This window comes from Capsicum annuum, unplaced genomic scaffold (assembly GCF_002878395.1).
Source record: "Capsicum annuum cultivar UCD-10X-F1 unplaced genomic scaffold, UCD10Xv1.1 ctg1183, whole genome shotgun sequence".
NCBI classification, from domain to species: domain Eukaryota; kingdom Viridiplantae; phylum Streptophyta; class Magnoliopsida; order Solanales; family Solanaceae; genus Capsicum; species Capsicum annuum.
In genome coordinates, this window is record NW_025816940.1 from 2,188,085 (window position 1) to 2,196,937 (window position 8,853).

The following is an 8,853-nucleotide window of genomic DNA, read 5'->3' on the forward strand; positions in this document are numbered from 1 at the left end:
CTCGGTGCTAAGTACTACTCCCCGACAAGCTCAGAACACATTAGGAATCCACAAATTGATATGATTTGATAAATGAGAAAGAGATTTGATATGGTCTTTATGATAGACCCTTGTGATGTTGTGGTGGATTTCCTAATGTGTTCTGAGCTTGTCGGGGAGTAGTACTTAGCACCAAGAGGGAAATTTGGTATTTTCCCAAACCTATGTGCCACCATAGGGTTGTTTGATGATGATATTATTGGCCAGAGAGCCCGATTTTGACTATTGCAGTTTTAAGGTTGTACTCCTTGGCAAAGAGTATGATGCTCCCGCTAACGGGGGTTTCAAACGTTAGTATTCCACGTAGCTCACGTGGGGTTGTTGGTTATAGGAAATTCTCCTATCTATAAGAGTCATGTTTATTGAAATACCGAGTCACTCCGAGTTTTGATGGGTAAGTCAAGTTTCCTATGATGATCTATAATGATTTATGAGGTTTTTCTCCTATATTTCCTATCTAAGATGTTATTAGTTGCATGATTCAATGTCAATCAATCCAGGTGTGTCATTATGGTCCGTATGTATGTTTTTATGAAATTTATGATATTATTTATATTTTGCATGCGCCCCCACATACTCAGTATGTATCTTGTGCTGGCCCACATATTTCTCTATGTGATACATTCTTACCATGATGTAGGTTTAGGTACTCAGCCGCAGCCGCGATAGTGATATCTGAGTTCCGCATCTACGTTCCTTCAGTGGTGAGTCCTCATGGTCGAGGACCAAGTTGCTAGTTTTGGTGCTGTTGTTTTATGATCCCTTTGGTCTGTTGAGTCAGTTGGGGGTTTGTCCCAATGGCTCATTGATTTTGCTGTATAGAGGCTATGTCAGACTAGTGTATTATTGGGTTGGTTTGTGTATAGCCATTCCATATATGTACAGTAATGATATTCCGTGCCATATGCGATGTGATATGATATGTACTTATATATATACCCTTAGCGTAGCGTGTATGTTATTGTGTTGGAACCCAAGGGTAGTTTTTTGGCTTAAAGGGTTTGCTTGAGCCTACGTGTAGCCTTGGGCACCGTGTGGCATCTCGGGATGATATTTCGGGGCATTACAATCCTGATGAAGTAGAAGAAGTGTAGCCTTTATTAAAGGACTTCTTTGCATTGTTTTTTCTTTCAACCTCAATGGCCGATTTAAAAAGGTCTTCTATTCATTCAAACTTGTGGACAACTAATTGAGAAGAAATTTCATAGTCAAACCCACCTATTATCGATCCATATAATGATTTGGTGGTTCGACAATCTCAAGATGAAGAATCAAGTTTCGAAACTACTCATAGTAGTCTTTCACACCTCTACCTCCTTATTGCAAATTATAGAGCTTAGTGAGTTGCTCTTTCTTAAACCTTTCTTTCACATACCTCTCTCTTATAAGTGCCCTCAATTTATCCTAATGGGAAGGTTGTGATTACCATTTCTTTCTTGTTGCACTCTCTTAGTCTCCCCCAAGTAGAAGCATACCCTTCAAATTGAGTAATTGCATTAGCGATTTTCTTGTTTCTAGTAAACTCATTGATGGAGTTAAGAATTGTGTCTCGGCCCATATTCCTTGTTTATTCCATTGGTGATCGTCTTGAACTTGGGGTCAGTTTCCCAAGTTTCCTCTTTAATGGGAAACCAGACCAAATCTTCCGCTTTGTGCTCTATGTTATCCCTCTTGAGCTTCTCATGTATTCTATATAGTACTGCAATAAGATCTATTTTATCCTACTCTTATTTCATCCATGAAGTTTTTCACCTCCTACATCTTCAATTTAGATCGGTTGATTATGGTTAGTCAGGATTTGAGGTGGTGGGATTTGGTTAATGGGTTGGTTTTGTGGATCTTCTTTGTTGACTTGATTGAATATGGGTAGTAGTAGACAAATGTAATTTTGATTATTTGGGTAAGCAGTGTCTTAGAGGATGGGATCATGTACTTGCCTCTGTGGATTGAGCATTTGGTGGAGTGTCTCCAATGTTATAGTAGTGAAGGTGTTTTAAGCTGTCCCACTAGAGCAAGCATGATAGTTTTGAGGAGGGTATATAGTGTAGTTTAGATGTCCTTCCATGTTAACCATACTTCCATCCATACTAGTCATACTTCATTCAAGTGACCCAAATCGGCTATCCATAGCATTAAGCTTTTCCATGATGGAAACCAAAGCTACTTGAATAGTGAAATTAAGTATCTCACCTTCCTAGGACATTTTACCTAACAAAATAAATACTAAACAAAAACATAAAACAAGTTAGAGTTATGAAATCAACCTCACAAACTCTCGAAGCACACACCTTTGTTTTGTCTCTCAATTGGCATCGAAAGCATTAAAAGATCATTTATACTCCAATTAGAAGACTTGGTACCTATTGAGGCTTGTGATTGGAATGGATTCTTGTTTGCAATTGAAAAGAAAACTCAAAAATAAACTGGCGTACTTGAATCAACAAAGAGCAATGAAAACAAAAGAGAAAAGTACACAAGAACGTACAAGAAACGAATCAGACACATGAACTAATTAATCAACTAATAGATCAATTATTAGTCGATAATTAGTGTTTAAGAATCAAAGTATGAATTTAACAGTCAAGAAATGAATTTAGATTGATGGAAACTTGCAAAAAGTGAGTTGGAAGGCTTGATATGCGTTTGGAACACACTGAAACCATTTGGGAGAAGACCAGGCACACCTCAGACATACACTGGGTGCAAGAGCTACTAGTTTGAGCTGATCTTGACCTACTTCAGTAGGTTAGCTTCACCTCCAGCACACCTCAGGAGTAGGTGGCCCGAACCAGCTTTCAAAATGGGTGAAAATATCTCTAGTGGTCCCTCTTTATCCCTTTCTTTTGGAATATTCCTTGGTTCTTTGGATATGCTTTTGTACCAATAATTTTGCTCACTTTTTATTTATCTTTATTGGATCAAATAACAACTTTTGTATGAATTGGGATCTTGAAGAAATGAATTTCATCAAGAATACTATGAACACCAAAATTTTCAATTCTTTCACCATTGCTCAAACTACAATGAAATTTGAAACACAAACACTTTTCAACCTTCTAAACATATCCCAAACATTTTAAGCATCAATTCTCATGAATTTCTTCAGCTTTTAAAAAACAATTGCTAATTTCTTCAAGCTTCGAAACCCAAAAATGGTGAATTTTTAAAACTTTTCCAAATTGCACAAACTTTTAAACCTAAGTTTTTCTCAACATAGAGAACATTTTTCAACCATTTATCTTTAAATTTCAACCCAAAATCAATAGATCTAAGAACCTAGTTTCTTCAAATTTAAGTTCAACAATGGTTTCCTTCTTCAATACTCTTCCAAACCTACTAAATGATCAAGTTCCAACCTAAATATCACTAGATAGAACAAATCTAGTGTACAAACAACAATAAGGACTCAAAAACACAATTTTTGTAGGGTTTTTCCTTTAAACATTCATGAAACTTATTTTAATGTTTGATTTTCTAGATAACATGACCCAAGATAGACTTTGTGGGAATAAATCAAGCTCGTCTTTAATACTAAGTGATACTAGAACTAACTACGGAATCAAAAACTAACTAAGATACAAGAGATGAAAAGATAAGGGATTGATGAAAGAAAGTAAAGCTAGACACAATAAAGGAATAGATAGCAAACAAAGGGTATATCAAACTCTTAATCCTCTATTCAATAATCTAATCAAGAACAAAAACTCTTATGTAGACCACGAGGGAATCGATTCCAAAGTAACCAACATTTCCAAATGAGAAATCAATGCAAGCTAATCCAAAATTACATATACTCACAAGAGAGTAATAGTTCATTAGAATTAAAGTTACTCTAAAAATGAAATAAAACTCTTATTTATAGTCTAGGGTTAATTACTACAAATTATAGGCCCAAAAGTGATCCATTTAGAACAAGAAAGCATGGCAGCCCGTTTTGGAACCTGCTTGAGCATAGTGAGTGTATGTGGGATGCACTTCTGGAGCATGTGATTCTTTTTTGACCTGCTCTAGCAGATCAATAGAAGGTTGGGTGTACCTTTAGAGTATATGGGTCTCTTTTTACCTCCCGAGGTTTTTTTGGCCCCACTTGCACTCCTTTAACCTCTTCAAAGTCCCTCGACCCTCCTTGAAGGTAATTATCATCCATTTGGCATCTTTTAATAGCAATAAGTAGTCATCAAGCACTTCTAGCATCATAAGCATCCTATCCAAATATTCGGAGGGAATTTGTATCGTATCATTCTCTCATTCTTGAAGAAGATTCATCATCAAATCTACAAACTTAAAGCATAATAGAAGAGCAAACAACAATTACATACTCAAAGAATATTGATTAGCACAAGATTTAATATTAAAATATCCATGCCAAGGAGACACCTACTTCACATATAACTAAACATCCTTTAAGTCAATGGAAGACAATTAATCATTTAAGGTGAAAAAGATTTGCTATGATAGGCATCAAGAAACTCTCCCAAGTTATTTCCATTAACGAGATTACCAAGCAAATCATCATATGTTTGAACAACAAAGGGTAGATTCAATTATTCATTAGGGTGTAGATTACGTTTTCTTTCAAAACAAACATGTTCACACTCAAGGCATTCTTAACAACATCATGGCTATTTTCACAAGCAAATAAAATGGAATGATTAGATCACATGAAGGTAGAACAAATATCTTAAGCACCTCACATCCTTATTACTTGAAAAAACTTTCCAAGAAAGATCCAACTTATTTATCCACATAAGTGTGATAGGAAACAAGAAAAAAATGTTGTTTATCAAGTAGGGTCCATAGACTATTCAGAGAATAACAAAAATATATTGTACATCCCAGTTGGGGAGGCCATACATGTTATTCACATCCAAGACATTCCAAAAGGGTGGTTTGAGAGACATCAACACCATCTAAGTAGGATTTTAAGTTTATTAGATTGAAAAGATTGCTTACCTTATGGTGAATATCATCATGAATCCAAGGAATGGTAGGAATAATATGGGGGTAGGTACATACTTTTATATCAAAGACTTGATATTTCTTTCTTACCTTCTATAGTTTCACCATGTGGACTTTCCATCTAATTCATCAACTTAGATGTTGGCAAATTACTGATGCCAAAGGTAGTAAACAACAAGGGCTTGGGTTTGTCCCTAAGCTCTCCTTCATAATCACAAAGCTCCTCATTTTCACTACTCATCTCAAGCCTCATCATAAAGTTAAAATTCATAATATCTCCTTCTTGATTCCAAACATTTTTGTGGAAAGCTTTCATTACCAATCCATTAGGTACATTAATGTCCCCTTCAACTTTTTCTAATTCCCATTTATTTTGAAGGTCTTCAACCTCTTGGATGTCTTCCCCAAAACCATTTTCATGGTTAACCTTATTTCTAATAAAGTAAGAATTACCTTCCACCAATACTATGTTTCTTTGATTGGGGTATTCACTTACCTTTTGACCCCAGCCTTGACACTTAATGCCAAAAATACCTCTAGAATTAGTGTTAGAATGTTGATTATCTTCATTCTTTGGTGGATACCTCGGGATTGACTTCTCAACTTGATTCTTCTTAAAGGACTTGCTGAAATCCTTGTTCTTGTTCCATTTGGATGAAGTAAAAGAAGTGTAGCCCTTATTGAAAGACTTTTTTGCATCGTTGTTTCTTTAACCCTTAGTGCCACTTCAACAAGGTCTTCTATTCATTCAAACTCGTGGACAACTAATTGAGAAGAACTATCATAGTCCAACCCACCTATGAATCAATCCATACAATGATTTGGTGTGTTTACAATCTTAAGGTGAAGAATTAAGTTTTAGAACTCCTCACAGTAGTCTTCTATACCTCTACCTCCTTGTCGCAAATTATAAATCTTGGTGAGTTGATATTGCTTGAAATTTTTTGTTACATAACTCTCTCTCATAAGTTACCTCAATTCATCCTAATCCATAAGGTTGAGATTACTATTTCTTTATCGGTGCACTTTTTAGACTCCCACTAAGTAGAAGCATACCCTTCAAATTGAACTATTGTATGAGCATCTTTCTAGTGTTTAGTTAACTTATTAAATTGGAGGATTCTATTGCATTGCACTTCCTAATCAAGGTAAATTGACTTATCACTAGTTCCTTTAAAGGTAGGAAGAGTGATCCCGATGGTGATATTCTTAAGCTTGGGGTTGGTTTCCCAAGTTTTGTCTTCCATAGGGAGTCAAACCTAATCTTCCTCCTCTTCCTCTATGACCTCCCCGTTGAGCTCCTCATCTATTCTGTAAGAATTCCACAAAGAGATCCACTTCATCCAACTCTTTATTTCTTATATAAAGTTCCTCACCTCCTATATCTTCAATTTGGATTGGATAATTGTGGTTAGCCAGAATTTGAGGTGGTGGGATTTGGTTAATGGGTTATTTTGCGGAGCTTCTTGGTTGACTTGATTTGATTGGGGGATGGGATCATGTACATATTTAGCATGTACAAATCTTTTTTGATGATGACAAACCAAACCATACAATTTTAGCATCAGTGCATATTTATCATATTTAATCAGAGTGATTACTACCTGAGGATGAATGTTCCTCCTATCATCATGCTTCTTCTATCATGAAACACAAGGACCTGGTCCCTTGTTGTCATTTGCAGTAAAAACTTTTGATTTCTTCCCCCCTGTCATCATGCACCTTCTTTTAGTGCATTTGAATACTTTCTTTATTCATCTATTCGGCACATAACTTACTCCCCCTATAAGTATTCACCACATGAGCACACATACTTCTTAGCTTATTTCATGATACATGGTCCCTACACATCACACCTAGTCTTTACACACAAAGTCAAGTTTAGACGTCCTTCTATGTTAACCATCCTTCCATCCATACTAGTCATACTCCCTTCAAGAGATCTTACTCGGCTATCCATAGTATTAAGCTTCTCCATGATGAAAGCCAAAGTCATTGAATGGTGGAATTAGGTATCTCTCCTTTCTTGGCCATTGTACCTAACAAAAGATATACTAAACAAAAACAAAAACAAAAACAACAAATAAGTTAGAGTTAAGAAATCAACCTCACAATCTCTCGGAGCATACACATTTGTTTTGACTCTTAATTGGCGTCACAAACATTGAAAGATCATTTGTATTCCAATTAGAAGGATTGGTACCAATTGTGTCAAATCAATACCAAAGCCCATAAAAATGCTTCTAGAGCAAAGACAAGCCACACGAACATGATTATAGTAGAAATATAATCACAGATACCAAACTAAAATCCAAAACCTGGTGTCGCAATGCAAAAACTACTAAATACATCTTGAATGTAAAAAGATACAATAATAATCCAAAAAGGATATAGAATATATCTCTAAACACAAAATAATACATGTAATAGATAGGAAGAGGTAGTAGGCTAACTCTTGAAGCATACGATGTCCGCTACCTCGAATAACTCTAAAAGTAGCTCGAATCAGCTATCTATATGGCACTCTTGTACCAGGGTCTACACCAAAAAGGCACAGTAGGGATGAGTACGATGCACTTGTACTCAGTAGGTATCATAGGATGATTGAGCAAAGTAGAAAATAAAGAATATAAACACAAACTATGGGTATATCACCTACAATAAAAAATGTCCCAAACGATAGGCCACACTATCTCTACTAACAGCTCTAATATACACACATATGCCAATTATATATAGAGAAAAGAAGAAAAAATATACACATACATCAAATACAAGTATAGGAAGATAGAACAGATGGACATATATCAAGTCAAAGATAGAAATACAATCACAACATAAGCACAATATATGAAGTACAATGCAGAGATGATGATGATGATATGATGCACGAGGTTGTTGCACACCCTCGTATACACCTATTGAGATAAAGCTTCCCAATGTTGGACCCATGGGGGGTAAATAAACTCGTATACAACCAATATCTAATACCAATAATCATATCTCTTCTTCGGCACATACATTTCTAGAGGGTTTTAAAGATGTCACATTTTCAGTCAGAAGATGCTAGTGTTTCCAGTATTCCCACAGTGTTACAAATGTTTTATAAATGAATATTATATCAGGATGTTAATGCTCACAGCCATACAAGATGAGAATATACAATATCCAACCAACATACCAACCATGTGTGCCAAAAATCTAATCAACCAACCATCTATGATCCAAAATAATCTAGAAAACTATCAAGTGAAACATGAAAGAAAGTATCATTGATACCACAATGCCAAAATCTAGGATTTTTCCACCAAAAGAGTGCAACCAAACGTACATATATTAATATCAGGCCAACAACATCATATAAGACCCTACATGATCACATATAGTAAATAATATCTCAAAACCACCAAATATTATTCACATAGACCCCCACACGGGCATATAAATTGCCTAAACACATAGTCCTGATAGAACCCCATACTCATAACATGCTTTTACATTATTATTAACTACCCAATCCATTCTGAAGAAAGTTAAGCCATAACTTACCTCGAATGTCAAAAACCAATTTGGAAAACGTTCAATCTAGAGTTTTCCCCTCACAAATGGACCCGAAATCAACTAAAATATTTAACATAGAATCTACGCATCAAAAAGAAGCCAGCAATACTCATATTACCTATTTTCGAGTTGGTGTCAAAACGGACCCCCGAAATAAATTTTCAAAAAGAAGGGTAAAATTATAATTTTATTTTAGAAAAATGTTACCCATTCTCATAGGATTCTACAACTTAAAATCCATGCCAGAATAAGTTATAAACAAGGTTCAACTCAAATAAAAATTATTTTTAAGTT